The 20,191-nt window shown below is 36.0% G+C and overlaps 1 protein-coding gene and 1 long non-coding RNA gene across 8 annotated transcripts in view; one reads left to right on the forward strand and one right to left on the reverse strand.

Annotated features, from left to right (window-relative positions):
• Positions 1 to 12,666, forward strand: part of LOC129418299 (uncharacterized) — a 29,978-nt gene extending 17,312 nt beyond the window's left edge. For 3 of the 4 annotated variants that reach the window (XR_012370514.1, XR_012370515.1, XR_012370513.1), the window contains exons 5-7: positions 1,525 to 1,686; positions 1,782 to 1,833; positions 11,781 to 12,666. This is a non-coding gene — a long non-coding RNA (uncharacterized lncRNA). Of the gene's footprint in view, positions 1 to 958; positions 1,687 to 1,781; positions 1,834 to 11,780 lie in introns of those variants that run through there. The other variant, XR_012370512.1, reaches the window with a different exon arrangement.
• cln8 (CLN8 transmembrane ER and ERGIC protein) overlaps positions 1 to 20,191 on the reverse strand; it is a 128,429-nt gene that overhangs the window by 70,432 nt on the left and 37,806 nt on the right. The window lies entirely within an intron of this gene.

Raw genomic sequence — 20,191 nt, forward strand, 5'->3', positions numbered from 1 at the left:
AATAATATACAGTTAAATGACTTATAAATGGGTACAGTTATAGTCAGGGTGACCCTAAACAAGCATCATTTGACAGAATGAGTTAACCTATAAAGGAAAGGTTTTTATGGAAAATCATAAATAATATACAGTTAAATGACTTATAAATGGGTACAGTTATAGTCAGGGTGACCCTAAACAAGCATCAATTGACAGAATGAGTTAACCTATAAAGGAAAGGTTTTTATGGAAAATCATAAATAATATGCAGTTAGATGACTTATAAATGGGTACAGTTGTGGACGGGGTGACCCTAGGCAGGCATCGGGTGACAGAATGAGTTGGCCTATGGCGGAAAGGTTTTTGGGTTTTTATATATATAAGGGTGTATACACACACACACACACACACACACACACACACACACACACACACACACACAGAGAGACGCACACAGACACACACACACAATTTGGTGGATACTGTTTAATAATTACTGTAAATTAATTATAAATTATTAATAATAATTATGTAAAACATATAAAACATTACATTTAAACAAAAACGTAATAAAATAACAAGCTCATATAGGGAGTGAAGTGATGAATATGAAGGCAGACAAACAGGTGAGAGAGAGTGGAGAATTATGGAAAATGACGTCCAGACGGTTATAAACGGGGAAAACAACGAGGAACAGACAGACAGTCTGTGACTGTGCATATACAAACATTAAGATCGAAAATAAAAGTCAAGTTTTTTAAACTAAAACCGTTATTTGAGTTCTAATAAGATGGGAAAACGAAACAAATAACTTCTCTGATGTCTCTTTATTCTCTTGCCGTTCTTAAGAAAAGGGAAAGCCTTTTGACGGGTTCCAGCACCGATTACCGTAAGTACATTAATAGACGCGCACATTCAAAAAAAGTGCGGCCCACTTGACCGTGCATTTTCGAAGCGCGGCCCACTTGACCGCAGTATTAATAAGGCACTTACTTATGCAGTTAATTCATAATTTACAAAATACGATTTGTTTAAAAAAGGCAATACATTTATGTTGCCTAACAGTCACTTGAGAAATAATTCTAGAAAAATAACGTGTACAGACATTTTCACAGACATTGTTAATGTAACTGTTACATCTGCATGTAAATTATATAGATAAAAGCAGCATTCTGGCAACAGGTGGTGTGCTTTAGTTAATATATTTAAAAGGCTCATATCTAATGCATTTTGACATCCCTTATATTTATCTTTATGTAAGAGTTATACTTTTATTTTAGTGAGAGGGTTATGTTTTGCTGGATCCCAAACCGCCTACTTCCATACTATATAGTACGTAAAAAGCGCTACTTTACGTACTATATAGTATGGAAGTAGGCGGTTTGGGATCCAGGGACAGTGTTTAAGCAGACATTGCAAGCAGGCCAAGCACTTATGCCTGACATGGCTGGAGTCAATACTACCTCACCAAAATTACAACTAATGTTTGGCTCAAACCTTGCCTAATCGCAGTGTTTTTCCCTTTTATTATTTCTCTTTTTGTAGGCCCATCAGAGTGAATTTCTGAGTTCTTTCACATATGCTGTATGGTAAGAGTGAATTTCTGCCAGTTGATACCGGTGACAGGTGTTAATTAAGTTTATCTTTGTATTTTTTATTAAAGGTCAGCGAATGGATGGATTATCCAGTCACGGTACATAATGAAAGGTAAATGGCAATTAATTAAGTAATGTACTAAATGTATAAACTGTAGTGTATTCAGTAGCTACTAATCACATTACCTCTATCACTCTCTCTAAAAGACTTGACTGAGTTAGAAGAAGCTGAGCGACTCTTCAGAGTGAAGATGTTATGGTAATGTAAATCTTACTATTTTATATTGTAGTTATATGTAATATATCAGAGACAGCACGTCATTTTAACCCTGTTTTATGGTTAAAGGGGTTTTGCACCCTAAAGGCGCTTTTCCATTGCATAGTACCCTACAGGTAAGGTCGAGTCAGCTTACTTTACTTTGGCTTGGTTAGCTTTTCCATTGAGTTTAGCAACACTTCAGAGTGGGAGGGATTATAGGGGTGTCAAATGTATATAGCACGACATTCGTTGCTCGACTTATCGAGGCTGTTTTCTAAGATGGCTCCTGTCTGTATATGCGTAATGTACTGTCTTTATAAAGGATCTTCTTATTAGGGCTGACACTTTTGAGAAAAATCAAGCACACACATCCCGCGCTTGAGCGTGTTTCTGAAAAGTAATTGTCACTGACAACAAGCACATATACATAACCTATGTATGCGCGCGTGCATATACATTAACCCTGCGCGTGCCAGGGCTCGAAATTGCGACCATTTTGGTCGCATATGCGACCGAAATTTAATCTCTGCGACCTTAAAATATATTTGGGAGCATTTGTGCGACTGCCCATTTTGTTGTGACGCGAGTTGGTTGTGATCCTGCGTGCTGGCGCTGTCCCAGGTTCAGTGTTCTCTCCAACAATACATAACCAATCAAATTTCACCATTAAGTTCTTGCGTTTAATGAAGACCGCAGATTGGCTAATATGAGCGTCAGTCATTCCTTGTTGCCGTGAAGCGCGGAAATGTGAAAAGACGAACGCGTCGCGAGCATGACGAGAGCGAGCCGATTACAGCCAAGGTTATTACTGTATTTTTTGACGACGATCCGGATTCAAATGTAACTCCACCACCGGAAAATACGAGTTGATGTTAAACCTTTAAGAGAGAGTGGCTTAAAGATTTCGAGTGTCTCCACTATGATACTGTAAATCCTGTAAAACGGCGATAATGGCGGAATCAAAACATTTTAAGCGCCAGACATACCTTGTATAAACAAGGCGCAATGCGAAAGTGCCAAAAACACAAGACGTGTCATGACAAATGTGTTTATTATTGATGGAGACACCGACCTGCCTGTCAGTGTGTTTGATGGTGTATGTGCGCATGCGCTGGTGAATGGACATTCGATAAACATCCTTGTGGTCCATGTTGCTGTGGAATACGACAATGCTGATGGTATGTTTTTGTTGTATTTTTTAAAACATTGCCTATTTAGTAGTAAAAGCATCCTGGTAAAGCAGTTATCAATACCAATATATATTAGCCTTCTATATTAGGGTCACTTTTGTAATGTCACAATTAATCAGTGTTTTACATGTTTGCTAGATTTTCTATGTAATCTTAATCACGTTACCTGTAATTGTTAAATTATTATTGCTGCTATACTATTTCAACAGCATTTGGGTATTAATTTAGGAATTTATGCAGCAAAAAATAAAATAATAGAAGACCAACTTTTAAATGCTAGCCATAGGAAGTGTAAAGCCCGGTGGTGGTGTTTTATTTTTAATAAAATAAATCTATTAACATTTACATTGTAGTTGTGGTGCTTTTTAATTTTTGGATGGATGCGCCTAAATTTTTGCTGGTGCTCCTAACTCTTTAAAGTTGGGAGCACCAGTGCTACCAAATAAAAAAGTTAATTTTGAGCCCTGCCTGCGCGTGCTGTTTGCTTGACCGTTTTTAATGATAGAGCACACAAACCATTGATATTTGAGAAATAAAACTTACCGCTGAGTTAAGCAGATCTTACTTCACTCGTCTATGTGACATGTGACAGTCAGCACGTGATCATTTTAAATCAGTTTAAAATGCTGTTGTTGTTTAACATAAAGTTTACATCAGGGCTTTGAACCTGAATTTTTTTCCCAATTGGTTCGTTCCGAACAGAAACAGTATTTTAAAGTTTCCGTTTTTTGGTTCAACCCTAAAGTTGGCGTTCCTGAACCGGTTTGAACAAAAAAATAAAGTTCCCGAACCGGTTAATAACGTTCCATGTCAGCTGTGGGACATAAAAATAAGTAGGCTGATCATTAGGACATTATTGTTTTCGCCAAATGTATTTTATACATCAGAAGTTCAGATCTTTGAAGGGCATATGGACAATCATGTTTGACTGGAGTTAGGGCTGTCACTTTTGAGAGAAATCCTATTCGAACGGATATCGAATATCATGCAATGTATCCGAATATATTTGAATATCTAGGGGCCCCCCGCGGGCATCAAAAAAAAAAAAAAAACACCATAATGGAGATTCAATCACAAATTTATTAACAGTGAAAATCATAGACAGTACTGTCAGGATTATTATTATTTTTTACTTTTAAAACAGCAGGTTATCAACTTATGAATAACAACTTGTATGAAAAAAAACTATTCAGAACAGGTACAGACAATAACTTAAACTGCAGCAGGAAGCCCAAACGAAATTCGCGCCCGCAGATTTCGGCGGAAAACTCTGCGGATTTAATGCGCATCATTGATGCACGTCATTGACAAGCAAACATATCCCGCGCTTGAGCGTGTTTGTGAGAAGCAATATCTTTGACAACAAGCACACATACATAGCCTATCCCACGCGTTTGTGAGCCGTCATTGACAAGTACATTAACCCTGCGCGTGCTGTTTGCTTGACCGGTTTTAATGATAGTGCACAAACCCTTTGATATTTGAGAAAAAATTTAACTTACCGCTAAGTTAAGCAGATCTCACTTGACTTGACTAGACTTGTTGTCTATGTGACGCGTGACAGTCAGCACATAATCATTTCAAATCCGTTTACAAGACAAATGCTGTTGTTGTTTAATATAAAGTTTACATTGCGTTGTAAAAATGATGAAATTATCTTCATACATGCTAATTTCATAATGTGAACGTATTAGCACAAGCTTTTTACTCTGCTATAATATTTAATATTAACAATAAAATGTCATTTTATATACAAACTATAATTCTATATTGACATGCACATGAGGTTCATGTTGGTCCAATTTGATTCCCTCTCTTGCGCACAGTTGCCGTCGTCGGTCCCACTCTCAGCCTCCTTCCTATTACGAGGTGTTACTTAAAAAAATGTGCTACACATGGTATTTTAAAAACCAGATGGTTTATTTATTGTTCGAATACGGATATTTCATGTCATGTTCGAATGCATATTCGAATATCGAATAAAAAGTGACAGCCCTAGTTGGAGTTGGGCCGGATACATTCAAATGCATGTGCTTCTGTGTGTACAGAAATTTTTTTATTTTAGCGCCTTTTTGCGGTTAAATTGTTTAAAATCACTTAAGTGTTAAAATTTGCACGCCTTTGAAACACGTGCAAATGATCAACTTTCACCCTATTTAAATTTGCATATTAATCCGCAAATCGCATGCGAGCTGAACTGTGGGTCGTGATCTGTATAGATCACTGACCAACTGCGATCCGTTACACCACTAATTAGTATTAAAAATAAACAAACAAACATCTTGAGATTCTTGATAGCCTACAATATTTACCTCTTATGATTGAGCATTAGAGACTTGGGCTTGAGTAGGCTACCTGCTGGTGGCAAGCTTCTCATTTCTCTGAGCCAACAATGACCGGAAGTGAACTTCACAGAGTCAAATTGCACAGAAATCTTGTCAAAGAACTAAAAAAATAACGTTATTAACCGGTTACCATTATTTTCAATTAACGGTTCTGTTCTGGGGCCGTATTCACAAAGAATTTTAAGGCTAAAAGTAGCTCCTAACTGGTGAATTTAGGAGCAACTCCTAAAAATAATGGGCGTGTCACTCCTAACTTTAGGACTCCTAATTTTTTTCACTAAAAGTAATTCACGAAGCATTTTAGCCCTAAAAGTAGCACCTAAGTCTGGGACAGCTTAAAAGAAGTCGAGAGGACTCCTAACTCACTGAGACCTATTCACAAAGGATCTTAAAATGCCTTAGGTGCTGATCCTCCTTAACATGGACAGTTTCACCAACTCAAAAGCATTGCCTATACTTAAAAGCACCCTTTAATGTAAACATATTGTTTATGACATTTGTTTCATAATTCATTCATGACAAGCAGGAAGTTTTTAGATTTACATGAAACAATAATGATATTAAATATTTAATATTGTATGCCAACCTGTTGCCATGCTTGCCCGTTTAAAGGCTGCAATCTCAACCCTTGACTGCGATTGTAATGCATACCACCGCCTCTCGCAGTCGTCCGGGGTCCGCGACACAAGCGGGAATGCTGCATTGATCTGCAAACAAATCCTCTCCCAGTGATATGCGGGGTTGATCCGAAATGAGCGGGTGCCTGCGGTTATGAGTCATCCAAAAATATTTTTTCATGATATTCGGGTCGCGGTCGGTCGGGTCATTTGAAATAAAAATGCCAGTTAACTATTTTAAACAATAACTACTTTAAAAAAAATGCGGGCCAGGGAGCGGGTCGGGTATATTTATTTAATATTTTTTGCGGTCCGAGTTGCGGGCGGGTAGTTGAAAACATTGGTCGGGTGCCGGTTGTTTTGTACATTGACCCGCGCATCACTGTCTCCCAAGCTTAGTTTTGCTTGATATCTCAGTGCCGAATTTCCCTTTTATTATGTTTCTTTTTTCCAGCACCAACTGGGACAGCAGCAGTAACTGATCCTGCGTCCAGTTGGGCTTTCTTTTCCGTTTTGGCGAGTTCATAACCGTCATTTATTTATTACATTAGGCTTCTTCAATATGGGCAACATTTCCTTGCTTTAAGTAGTCTATTTAGGCTAATAGGATGTAAATTAATCAAGCAAGTGTTAATGCAATGTCGTTTTTTATTATTAGGGAAATGGCGGTTTTCATTTGGGTATTTAATTTCATTCACGACTTTTCTTTTATATATGCATTTCGATGGCATTACTATTATTATTTTGTGTAGGACACAGACATATTTCGATGTAATTCCATGATTTGGTGCGTCTGTGTTATGTTACGCATGACAGCCCTGTCATCTAACAACCAATCACCGTGGTCATTGCGAGGCAGCTCGTGCATGAGAATTGACGTCATCCGTAGCAACGAAGACTCACTCTTAGTTTAAGAGTTATATTTTTTCCTTACTAAAAGTAGGTCTGAAAGGCGTTGTGAATAACTTTTAAGAGAGAACTCCTAGCTAAAATCTTTTAGTGCGATTTAGGAGTACTCTTAGTGGTAAGATAAAATTCTTTGTGAATACGGCCCCTGGAACATATATTTTTGGAAAGTTTCTGGTTTCGTTTCTGTTCCTTGCAAAACATCAAAAGTTTCTGGTTTTCGTTCCTTGAACCGGTTCAAAGCCTTGGTTTACATTGCGTTGTAAAAAAGATGATGAAATTCTTCATACATGCTAATTTCACAACAAAAATGTATTAAAGGGATATTCCACTTTTTTTTTGAAAATATGCTCATTTTCCAGCTCGCCTAGAGTTAAATATTTGATCCAATCCATTGTATCTGATTAGACCATTAGCATTGTGCTAAAAAATAACCAAAGAGTTTCAATATTTTTCCTATTTAAAACTTGACTCTTCTGTAATTACATTGTGTATTAAGACCGACGGAAATTAAAAGTTGCAATTTTCTAGGCAGATATGGTTGGGACTATGCTCTCATTCAGGCGTGGTGGTCAGTGGCTTTGCTGCTGTGGCATGGCTGCAGCGGGCGTAGTGATATTGCCCACTGCCCGAAAATAGTCCCCTGCCATTGAAAGTAACCAAGGGGACTATTTTCGGGCAGTGTGTAATATCACTGCGCCTGCTGCAGCCATGTTACATCAGCAAATTCACTGATTATTACGCCAGTTTGAGAGTATATGAAGAGTTTGGTTCCAAAACGCGATAAACGCCATTTTTGAAAAAAATGAGTTACTGCCAAAATCAGTATTATATCAGGTCAGTAGTTAAAAGTAAATAATTAATTTTACGCAAAATCCAATACCCGCCGTGATATTCTGTCATCTTTTCTCCCTTTTTTCCCAAAATGCGACAAACGCCACTCCCCCTTTTTTACAGAACGCAATAAATCCATTTCTGATATTACAGCGGACCATTCACGCAATGTAAACAAACAATGGCGGGCGCGCTAAGTACACGGAGTCCTAGTTTTCCTCATCTACTTTGTACTTCGTGATCAACAAACAAAACAAAATAATACTTTAATAGCATTGCCAAACCTGTGATGGTTTTCTGTGGCGGGAAAGAAACGTACGCCATCAACATCTAATAATTTCCGCGAGAGGCACTCGGTTGCTTGTTCTCCCGACAGCATCAAGCTTCTCATGCTAAAACATTGTGTTCTTAATATAACAAAGTAAGTGTTTTGGTTAATGCCATTAATGTTTATTTTTTAATCATTGTATACCACTAGTCAACTAAATAAATATAAAATGGTAAAGATGAATGCACATTTATACATTGATTTAATAGATTTATAGCATTTTGAAATAAAAAACTGTCATGGATTTATTGCATTTTGTGGAAAAAAGAATTCGTTTTTATAATAAATCTTTGAAAATCAAGTTATGGATTTGAATTTTTTATGTTTTTATAACCTAAAGATGCTATGTGAAAGTTTGTAACAGAAAAGAGTGGTTTTCATCTTGTCACTTTCTTGGTATAGAAAACACGTTTTTACCGAAATTTGTCAAAATGGATTTATTGCGTTTTGGAACCAAACTCTTCATATTTTCTCGGTAAGAATCAAATGTTTAACTGAAAAGCTGAAAAATTAGCATATTTAAAAAAATAAGTGGAATGTCCCTTTAACACAAGCTTTTTATTCTACTATAACACTATAAACAATAATATATGTAATTTTATATACAAACTATAATTCTATCTATCTGGTTCGTGTTGGTCCAATTTAATTCAGAGCACTTGTTTGGTTTGGTGTTTTCATTTTCATTGTAAGCCTTTAAAAAGTAATTATTTTAGATGCAATATTTACGGCTTAAATTCTCTTATATATTTTTTTAAATATTTAAAATCATTCCGCAGAATTATCCAAAAATTTTCCACAGAAAAAGCAAAAAAAGTTTGCATACTGACTTACACTGTTCTCTTTGCTTTTTAATTTTAATGAAACACAGCTGACTAAAACATAAAGGATTTAAAATATTCAATACTGTCCCTTTTGTTAGTCGCCACCTGTACGCCTCTAGTGGACATTTAATCTAAAGCTGCAACGATTTGTACCCGGAGTAACTTATTTCAGGGTATGCAGAAATTTAGGCATAGGCATGTATCACGAGTGAGCCTGGGTTGCTCTAAAGCCTATGTTATAGTTGTGCGTAAGGTCTACACGTAGCCATGCTGTAGGTTATCTGTAGCCTGATGTGCACCTCACCAAAATGTTAACAGCGCGTCAGTTCTACGCGGACCGCAAGCACTGTGATTGATCCACTACAACCCCTCCTGTCAGATATAAAAAACATGTGTCGTAGGCATTTCCGTTTGCGACGGTGAGAAAAAAGATTGGCCAAGTTGAGGAGTGTTTTAACTCAAACTGCACCAAAAGTTGCCTATTTTTTTCCATCACTGCTGGTCTTCTCAAAACATACACAACAAGCTGCTTCTTCGTTTTCGTTTGTGAGTTAACTGAGTAAGCTGCTTCTTTTGCGGTTGAGATGCTTCTGTGGTTTTAGCGAGGATACCGCCCACCAGGAATCTGTGCTTGTGTTTGCGCGTCGACGCAGATTTATATATGAAAACCAACTAGGGCTGGGACAACGCGTCGACGTAATCGACGACGTCGACGCAAAAAATAAGTTGACGCAAAATATGCGCGTCGATTCATCAGACCCAAAAAGGTGGCGCCGTAGAATAGTAGCAACGCGAGTGGCTTCAGTCCATGCCGGTTTCACACAGCAAGTGTGAGCAGTACGTGCGGGCGCGTGCTTTTTTCAGCGCCCATGTTAACAAGCATGCACCCTGCCGCATGAGCAGCGCGAGCTCGCAGCTCTGTAGCAACAGTGCTGCAATCGTTTCTGCGTCGGTTCTGCTGCGCTGCTCACGCTCAATTATGTGAAAGTGCTTTGTTTATGGTTTAAATGCTCATGGATTGACGCGAAAAAGTGTCATTTTTACCATAAAATCATGAATGTGATGCCAAGTGTGTTTTAACAATCATGATTTTGAGCAATTTAACAGAAAGCAATGAAATATGTCACTGTTGCCAGAAGACTGCGCTTTCATTCACTCTCTATCCAGCAGTAAATGAGTCCTAATCTATCTTAACAAACTTAAGAGAAAGAGATTTAATAATATATGTGCTTCTTAAGTCTATAATTGTGTTTATATCTGTCATTAAATGGACTAGAACAGCACGAAAACAATGTGGATTAAACAAATAAAAGTTATAAAAGTTACACTGACCATCAAAAGGCACATTAAAGAGGTTTTGCTCATAAATGCATGTAAAATAAAGTAATTTGAACTTGAGATTTTTATACTGTTACTAAACTGCACAGTATGAGCTGCAAATGCTTTACTGAATGCTACCTCTGACTAAGAATGCATTATTTTGCACTTGTATAGTCTTTTTTTTATTTTGAAATTTTAAGAGCAATGAACATATATTGAAATGTTTACATTCAGATATGTAAATCAACATGTATAAATTGCTATTAGTTAATTAATGGGGAGATAATCGAGAATCGAATCAAAGTCGAATCGGACAGATAAAATGAATCGTTAGATTAATCGATGCATCGAAAAAAATAATCGCTAGATCGTTTAAAAAATAATCGTTTATCCCAGCCCTAAAACCAACACATAGCTTATGCTGAAGGACATACGCACAACTATAATTAGCCCTTAAGCATCACCTATTCTTTTAAGAAATGTTTCTTTAAAGGGATCATGACAAATATTTTGTTCTTTGAGGTCCACATTATTTTTGCCCAAAAATTTCCACAAGTTTTCACAAAATAAGGAGATTGTAAAGAAATGCTAGTTTTTTTATCCTTGTTACTTAAATGTTACTTATTTTATGCAAAACTTTTTATGAGGCCTGCCAAAAGATCCACCCAAAAGTGCCAGTTAAGGTGTAAGAAGAGTGCATTGCAGACACCTTGAAGTACGTTCCTTATCGTGATTCAAGAGTGAGTCACCCCCCAGAATTATGACAGAATTATAAATAAAGTTATACATTTTTTTTTAATAATAACACATTAGTTAAATCAAAGATGCAAAAATGCATAACAAAAATACAGTTTTATTTCAGTTTACAAAAACGAGATGACTGAAAGTGCATATTCATTATTTTAAAAAGGAACAATGTTTTGTTTTTATTGTGAGTGTACACACTGTTGAATGTCTTAATCCTATCCATGTGACCAAAAATAAGTATTTAAGCAGTGGCGACCGGTGACTTCTCTTCTAAAATATGTGTTTGTTACGTTATGTGAACCATGTGCATCATGCGTTTTGTTAAAATAAGTGCCTCCTGCACACACGTCGAAACGCTTACTTAAAGGAATAGTCTACTCATTTTCAATATTAAAATATGTTATTACCTTAACTAAGAATTGTTGATACATACCTCTATCATCTGTGTGCGTGCACATAAGCGCTGGAGTGCGCCACGACGCTTCGATAGCATTTAGCTTAGCCCCATTCATTCAATGGTACCATTTAGAGATAAAGTTAGAAGTGACCAAACACTCTCTTGTTTAAAGGAAATTCATTTTGGTTAGATGTTTATTTGTCATTTTTAATGAATGCCATAAAAATCTGTTTTAATTTGTAATTGTGTAAATGTAAAAAAAATTATTACAGTTTTATAGCTACTTACATTTTATAAAATATATTGTTTCTGAATACCAGAAAACTTGAAAAGATTAGCTAATATTTTATAGTTTATAATAGCTGTTTTGATTTAAGATTTTATATTTGTCGTACTAATTGCACTGTATCTAATACATTTTATTCTATTTACTTTACAGATGGGGCATGAAGACACAGGCCATGGACAGTGCTAGTTTTCAGCACCTACATCCCACACACACACAAATTTATAAAGTTCTCACTGATTCAATGTTTTTATTAAAGCTAGTTATGTTTTGCTGTCAATTTATATTTTATTGTCGTAAGTATTATGTTATTAAGTATTGTTACATTTTATATCATTTTGATCTGTTAATGAGTTACGTTGCACCTGGAATGTTATCATTTAATAAAATTATGTTAAAAGAGAATGAAGGATCACTGCTAAGCTCAAAAAACATTTTTTTATCTAAACTTTGTAATGTTCCAAATAAATGTTCTCAGAACGTTGTATTTTTAAAAAGAAATGTTGGTAGCAAGAACGTTGTGGGAGCAATGTTAAGCAAACTGGACATTTTAACGTTCCAAATGAATGTTTATAGAATGTTATATTTTTAATTAAATTTAGGTGGTAAGAACGTTGTAGGAACGTTATGCTAACCATAAAATAAAGTTCTAGCAACGTTAAGCAAACTGGACATTTCAACGTTCTTAGAACGTTCCAAACAAACGTTTGTGGGACGTTATATTTTTAATTAAATTTAGGTGGTAAGAACGTTGTAGGAACGTTATGCTAACCATAAAATAACGTTCTAGCAACGTTAAGCAAACTGGACATTTTAACGTTCTTAGAACGTTCCAAATTAAGGTTTATAGAATGTTATATTTTTAATGAAATTTAGGTGGTAAGAACGTTGTAGGAACGTTATGCTAACCATAAAATAACGTTCTAGCAACGTTAAGCAAACTGGACATTTTAACGTTTTTGGAACATTCCAAATAACGTTCCCACAACCAAAACGGAACGTTAGGAAAACGTTCTCAGAACATAAATTTGTTAGCTGGGTTAACTTTTTTCCGCAATCGCGGAACAAAACGCAAAATCAAAAGAAATGTCTTGCCAACCTGCATTATTTATTTCATGGCAAAATAATATCAGTAATTTAAAATGTCTTATTATATTTTTTTATAAAATTATCTAATATTCTTAGATACAGAGTTAGACAACTTGGTAAACATTTCTGGCTTTATTTTACTTCAATCTTTCTCCAGCACCCTGCACCCCATCACCAGCAACACCGCGCCCCACAAATAACAGTCAATCAAAATCTCCTGTGCACATTACTACATTTTTTTTACGTTTTTAATTGTTATCTAGTATAATTCATTATTTTCATGAGGATACATACGTGAAAGGTCTTTGTGAGCTGCGTGTCGCATCTGCTGTCTCACATAAATTACAAAAACTGGGTGAAGCAATGTCATAATGCATTTCAATTTACTGTTTTAGTCCTTATATTAAGTTGTTGAAAATTTGGGACACAAAAGAAAGGCATCTGTCCACTACCATCTCATCTCAGCGTTAGCAAACTTGTGCATGCTGTCAGCGCGTGAAGACCGATCTTTTTCCTTTAAGGCTTTGAACTTGAATGGTCCGGTCACATACACGCATAATAATAAAACAAAAAATAAACACACATTATAGGGAAAATGTAGCTTTGGACTTGTGGCTATTGTGCATTACTGTAGGTAAGTAATTTTCAAACTTTTCAAGAAACAACCATAAAAAACAAGATTACGCAACGCACCTCTCTCAGTGTTGGCGATAAGGATTGATTCATATATTCTCATTATTATCAAGCATTTATAAAATATTTATGCGCCCTACGTGGTTAATTATTTAATAACATTTTCCTTAAATCATCTTGGCAAACCACTGTATGACAGTTGTCTAGGTTAAATAAAAAACAAACAGTGTATCTGTATCTTGAGGTTGTATTTATTTTTCATATGTTCATTTTGTTTCTCTGTTCTTAATATATCACTGACTGTTTACTTATTATTTAATTACTTGAGAACTTCTCATTTAATATTTTACACGCATTGGTATCGTAATTGGAGAGAAAAAATATCTATTTTTGCGCAAATTTCTAAAAATTACTGCCACGCAATTACTGCATCGCAAAAATCACAAAAATAAATCGCGAAATCCTGGAGGGACTGAAATAATTGTGTTTGAACAATCTGAATAATCCGAATAGCTAATTTGTATGAATAATGAAAGCCGCGTATACAGCGCATCTCTCTATCTGTACAGCGCAAAAGCCTGATAACTTTATACCTGATACATCATCTGCACAGCGCAACTGTCAGAACATGCTGTCTATGCTGTCTTTGCAAAATATATATAATAATATAATATCGTTTAGATGAAATTAAATTGTGTGCTTCTCAATATAGTGTCGGTATTTTGCTTTACCTGCTGATAACACCAAATCAGTAACAGAACAAGTATTGCATTATGAATTATCTCTATTATTTTGCTCTTCCTGCTTTCCCCCACGTGATAATTTCTGTCCAATGAATGAATGACCTTAATACACATGTGGTTTTGTTTACATATTTTGGTTCACTTGAAAAAAGGGCAGTGTGAATGCGAACCGCACCAAAAAATAAAAAAATAAAAAACATTTGGTCCGGACCAAAGCAAGTGAACTAGCGGACTTTCCTGGTGTGAATACACCCTTAATAATGTGATCGGATTGATGTGCGTGTTTATATGACACAAGATTTACATCAGATTTGATCATTTGACATGCGCACATTGCACAAATATAGTTTAACGCTGTTTCAAGATTTGCTTTGTGCCTCACTGATTATAAAGCAGCAGCAAAAACACCCAATCACGTGTGCCCAAAAAGCGTATTTTACTTCACGCGCTGCTCCAGAGACCGTTCGCGAGAGCGAGTCCAAACACACGCGTTTGTGAATCAGAGAATAAATAATGGACTGACCGGACAACGCTGTCTGTCTTGTATCACTTTATGGGGAATTGGAAGGATAATAGGAACAAGATTAACAAGACAATCACTTCTTGTGACTCTCTTCAACAAAAGAAACTCGAGTTATTTGCGTCTCATGTCATTATACGGCAAGTCTACGTCATTGCACGTGTGCATATGCTCCACACTCCCGTCCTGTAGGTGGCAGAAATGCACCTTTCAGTGGGTTTACCAACCGCCATTAAAAAAAGAAAAGATGGCACATGCGCAGAGCATCCCAGTTTCAGTTATCCATCCGATCAAGTGTATACATGTCATTTTGAGCGGATTACAAACGGTATAAACCACCCCTAACAAGCGGATTAGATTTTTAATCAGATTGGCACTTTTTAGTCCGATTGAGGTGTTTACATGGAGCATTTTTATTCAGATTGATCATTTAAACGGATTACAAATGTCCATGTAAACACAGCTACTGTTGCGATACTTTGATATGATAAGCCTGTCAGTTCTTGTTTTTAACTAATCTGGGACTGTCCCTAACGATTATTTTGGTAATTTATAATGAAGTTATTTGATTATTTTGGTAATAAAGATAGACATATGTGACCAATAACCTTTAAAACGACGACATGATGATGGTTCAAAAAAAGTATCTGTTTTGTATGTAACAAACTGTTATTCCTCATAGTGCCTGTAAAATGGCCCTACTGCCACTAATTATTTGTGTAAGATTAAAAAATATAGGAATTTATTACTCTGTCACAACCCCCATTTCCATCCCGCACCATCCTGTACCATCTGCATTCCTGTGCTCACTGAATATTGGCAGAGTTGCTGCCAAATTAGGTGATCATCTGATTGGTCAGTTTGAATGTCTCATGTTGGTTTTGGTCAAGTAAAGTGGTGGGTTAAGGTGATCTTCTGATTGGTCAATTTGAATGTATCATGTTGGGTTTAGTCACATGGTCAATGGATAGAGGATGAAGGACAATATTTTCATGAGCTCTGGACCTTTTGCTTTTTCTCTGCTCTTCTGCTTCTTCAGGCTGGTCTCCATGTGGGTCATTCTCTATGCTTTTCTTCTTCACCTGAGATCTTTGGCTCAGACCATTAGGCCAAGCTTCCAGTTCTCAATGGTATCTCTCTTTCTTCATTTTTCCCCCGTTCTTTCTCTGTTCTCTATACTATCCGGTAATATCTCACACATACACTGGAAACAGTTAATTCTACACATATTATTTACCATTTTGTGCATTTATAGTGTAACCATTTCAATTGTAACTAAGTCAGTACCGTTATTAAACTTTTTCATTTATAAATCTGTTTTTTAGTTTTGATTTAATGGTAATATTTAAATGCTACCTATTGCAATACAATATATTCATATTCTAGCAACGCTCTCCGACATATTGTGTCAAAAACCCAGGAAGTTTTGTTCTCCTTCAGAAACCACAACATTGACTATATTTGTATTTTGAATTGAAAATGCAATAAATGACCAAATTTGCAGGTCAAACTGATATTCATATTCATCTTAGCATTTAAACAGGATATTTTCTTTGGAAACTTCACAACAAATCATTTTATGGTATAAGGAATGAGAGCGAATATGAGTTATAGCGCCAATATCAATGAATTTTTCAGATTCTGAGAAAAATTATGAAGGTATTGTAGGTAATTTTCCCCATGCCAGGCATGCATTCCTCTGAATTGCAGCTGATAAGAGGCCTCTGCATGACACGCATATAGTTTACATTGAGGGGTAGTTCAGGTAGTATACAAAATTAATCAATTGCTAAATAATTTCCCAAATTGTTATCTGAAAATATTTATTTTTTTGCAGGTGGGGGAGGAAAATCACCAATGAAGCCATTCAGAACTAATTAGCTAGGCCTACCTGCATTAAGTTGGTTATTTACATATACAGTATTGTTACAAGTAAACATGTTGTACAAAAATATGTATGGCATGAGAGGAAGTCAGAATCACATAATTTTTGCTGCAAATAAAAAATAAATACTGATGACTTAGTCCTTTTTTATATCTTAATAGGGAAATGTATCCTGGGAGTTACAACTCATAAAATCCTGAATATATCAAATATTTAAAAAATTCCAATAAACATCTTTTACATATATGTCCAGATGATACAAAACATGTTATGAAAAGATTTTTTGCTCATCGTTTTCCACTCTTGACTGTATAAGAATTAACTTCCGTTGTGGATGTAAACATAACAGCATGCTTTGAAACACGTCCAGCCAAAGCACATAACATTAAACATAGGGCTGGGTATTGTTAGGAATTTCACAATTCGATTCGATTTCGATTCTTGTGGCTTCAATTCAATTCGATGTTGATTTACTTGCTTTGATATCGATTAAATAATAAGTAAATACACAAGCAATTAAGTACCCGAGTATATTTTTAAATAATGTGTGTAGTATTTTTAATGTTTGATCACGTTGATGGTGCAGGCTTGAAAGAAGTGCTGCTGTTTGCCATCTTTGATCTTTCCATTTTGATAAAGCACGTCTTGTACAACGCTGAACGCTCTCACTAGAATGTTGCCCACAGCGCCGCCACTGGCGGGGGGGGGGCTGAATCGATTCATAGGATTTGATGAATCGATATTGAATTGAGAAACAAATAATTGCAATGCATTGATGAATCTATATTTTTACCCAGCCCTAATTAAACAGCTTTTGCTATTGTTTTATCGATTAGCTGTGTCGTGTGACGTGTCATCCTCTCACCTGTTCTCAGTCAAGATATCGCTCTCTGGTATCTCTTGACATTTGATGTTTAAATACGAGATGATACGAGGGAACTTGTGACGGCGCTGTACATTTTGCATCTGACTGACTGTATTTTCGTCATACCAAAGTGAATCTCAAAATGACGGCATCCTTTTAAACTAAAGTGCCTCAGTGATGTGACGTGTATTCGGCTCCACAGCATTGCGCGGTCGGCGGGTTCTCGCAGGGCAGGTGCGCAAACTTTATCTGTTTGTTTTTGAATCATGCATGGTAACGTTACTGATGTGATGTCATACGCCGGTTTACGTAGCTCAACACAACGTCAAACACACACCCAGTCTTTACTATCACGGGCCCTTGTGATGCTTACCAGACATCCAAATGCCGTCATAAACACAAAAAATAAATGAATAAACCCAGATGATCATCGATTTCGTGATCAATAATCGATGCCACATAGATCCCTACTCATTTCAAAGTAATTGATTAAATAAGCTTGCCCAACTTTACACCCTCCCTAAATAAAAGAGGCAGAGAGCAGATGCTTTAGTTTTATAAAACTCTAAAGTCCATGCCAAACACTGTGGGAAATTCTGGCATCCGAGGATCCTTTCTTAACATTGAGAAAGGGCTCAGGTATGTCCGTGATCTGTCATTGTGCTAATATTGCTAATAGAAACTGTCAACAAACACTTCCACATCCAATAATGCACTGCGCAGCTAACTACAGCAGCTGGTTTAGTCCAAAATGCGCAGTACTTTTGCAGTTAGGTCGGTTCGATCTCAGATCGTGTTCTCACCACAAACTAACCGCTCTAGAGTTTGTTTGAAAGCGTACCAAGACGATTCAACCTAACTAAATGAGGCAGGTGTAAAAACACCCTTGTTCTGTTTGTGTTTTTAAGTTATTTATAACAGGTCAAGTTTACTGTTTTATGCACTGATATCAGAGTCATTTTGAATAATAAAGTTTATTGTTAAATACACCTGCCAATATTACAAATCTTTGTCATGTCATTTTAAATGTTTGATCACCACATTTGTGAGTAATCATTGCAAAAAAAAGTATTTATATAGTTGTGCGAAACTTTTACGAAACCTGATGAAGTGCATTCTGCAAAGAAATACTCTGTAACACGTCTTTTTTGACACTTTTTTATGTTTAGCATGAGGAAACAACTCTTAAACTGTTAATAAGTCAGAATGCATGAAATAACACCCCTTTAAAGTTAAAAATATATTATTAGACCAAAAAAGATGTGTGTCTATACTTCTGTTTTGGCGTTGTAAAAACAATGCAAAAACACAACAATTGCAAAGCCTAAGTGATATATTTGCTTAGAGGCATGTATCATCAAAACAGAATGGTGTCTTGTCCTTCACACAAACATATGCGAGCACACAGCTTTCTGCTGGGCATAGAGTGTAGAGCTGCAAATTTCGACTATTTTTTCAACCGATTAGTCTATCGATTATTTTTTCGATTAATCGAATAGTCTAAAGATTTTTTTTACAAATAATAAATGTAACATCTGCTATTAATGCCAACATTTTATTGAAGCATTTTCTCAATTAAACAAATACACAAACAGTGCCAGTGCCAAGGAAAATATAACAAATCACATAAAAACAAGTCCAACATTAATTCAGCCTAACATAAACAGTGCAAAAGGGGCATTATTCACCTTAAACAAATAAAATATATTCATATTAAAGAAGTAAAATAAAAATAAATCAAACTGAATAATAACTCCTTATTAATATAAAAACATGTCCCGCTCTTTATTGTTCCAGCCCTAGTGCTAATCATAAACTAATGAAGAGTCATCATTAACTACAAAATGACTCACATGAAATCATTGTTTATTAATACATTAACTAAAAAACATGTCATGTTGTACTTAATGATGACTCTTCATTAGTTTATGATTAGTACATGCATTTACTCAGCATTAGTTCAGACTGAAGTAAAAATAAGTTCATTGTGATTCATGAACCCTTATTATAAAATGTAACCATTATATTATTACTGTTAATATTATTACTATCCGTAGTAACGTTACTGCATTCTCATTTAGCATCAACTTTAACATTTAACTTTTCTTAAGTCTCGGGTATATACAAATTTAGTTAGTATGATCTTCTAATATTTTATAAACGGCCTTTACGCTGCTGTTACTTTAAATAAACGCATGTCAGGAATACCAAACGAGACGAGCTTTTATAATATCTGCGCACATAGCAAAAAAATAAGCTATGGGAACTCCGCGCTGCCAGCTGGCTTTCAGTGCACGCGGGCACATGCCTATCTCAGTGTAACAGTAACTTATTATTTCATAACTTCTTAATATAAAAAGTTAAACATGTCCCGCTCTTTATTTACTGTTTCAACATACTGCCCAGACGCGATGCAATGTCGTGTCTGTCAGGCGTCTCGCAGCTCGTATTAAACTAAGATGTCAACACAGCTGTATTAAGCACTATATATGCCTGCATTGATTCTATTGTTGTATAAAAACTTACTGTAAAAATTCAAATACTTACGCTGCCGTCGCGTCATTCTGAGGTCGGAGAGCTCCAGGTTGTTTATCTTTTAAGATGATCATGCACAGATGTTGCGCTGCTGTGGTATGCCATTTCAGTTTTACACAATATGTGTTTTATTTGGTCTCTGCTTAAAGTATTCCCACACTTTTGATCACGTTCTGGCTGTTTGGTATAACACTTGTATTATCCGGTCGGAGCGGAAGCCGCCTTCATTTGAAAACGTAAACAATGCGACGCATCGACGCATTTCCGGCAAATCGACGTAATTACGTAATCGAC

The sequence above is a fragment of the Misgurnus anguillicaudatus genome, chromosome 7 (genome assembly GCF_027580225.2).
Source record: "Misgurnus anguillicaudatus chromosome 7, ASM2758022v2, whole genome shotgun sequence".
Lineage (NCBI taxonomy): Eukaryota > Metazoa > Chordata > Actinopteri > Cypriniformes > Cobitidae > Misgurnus > Misgurnus anguillicaudatus.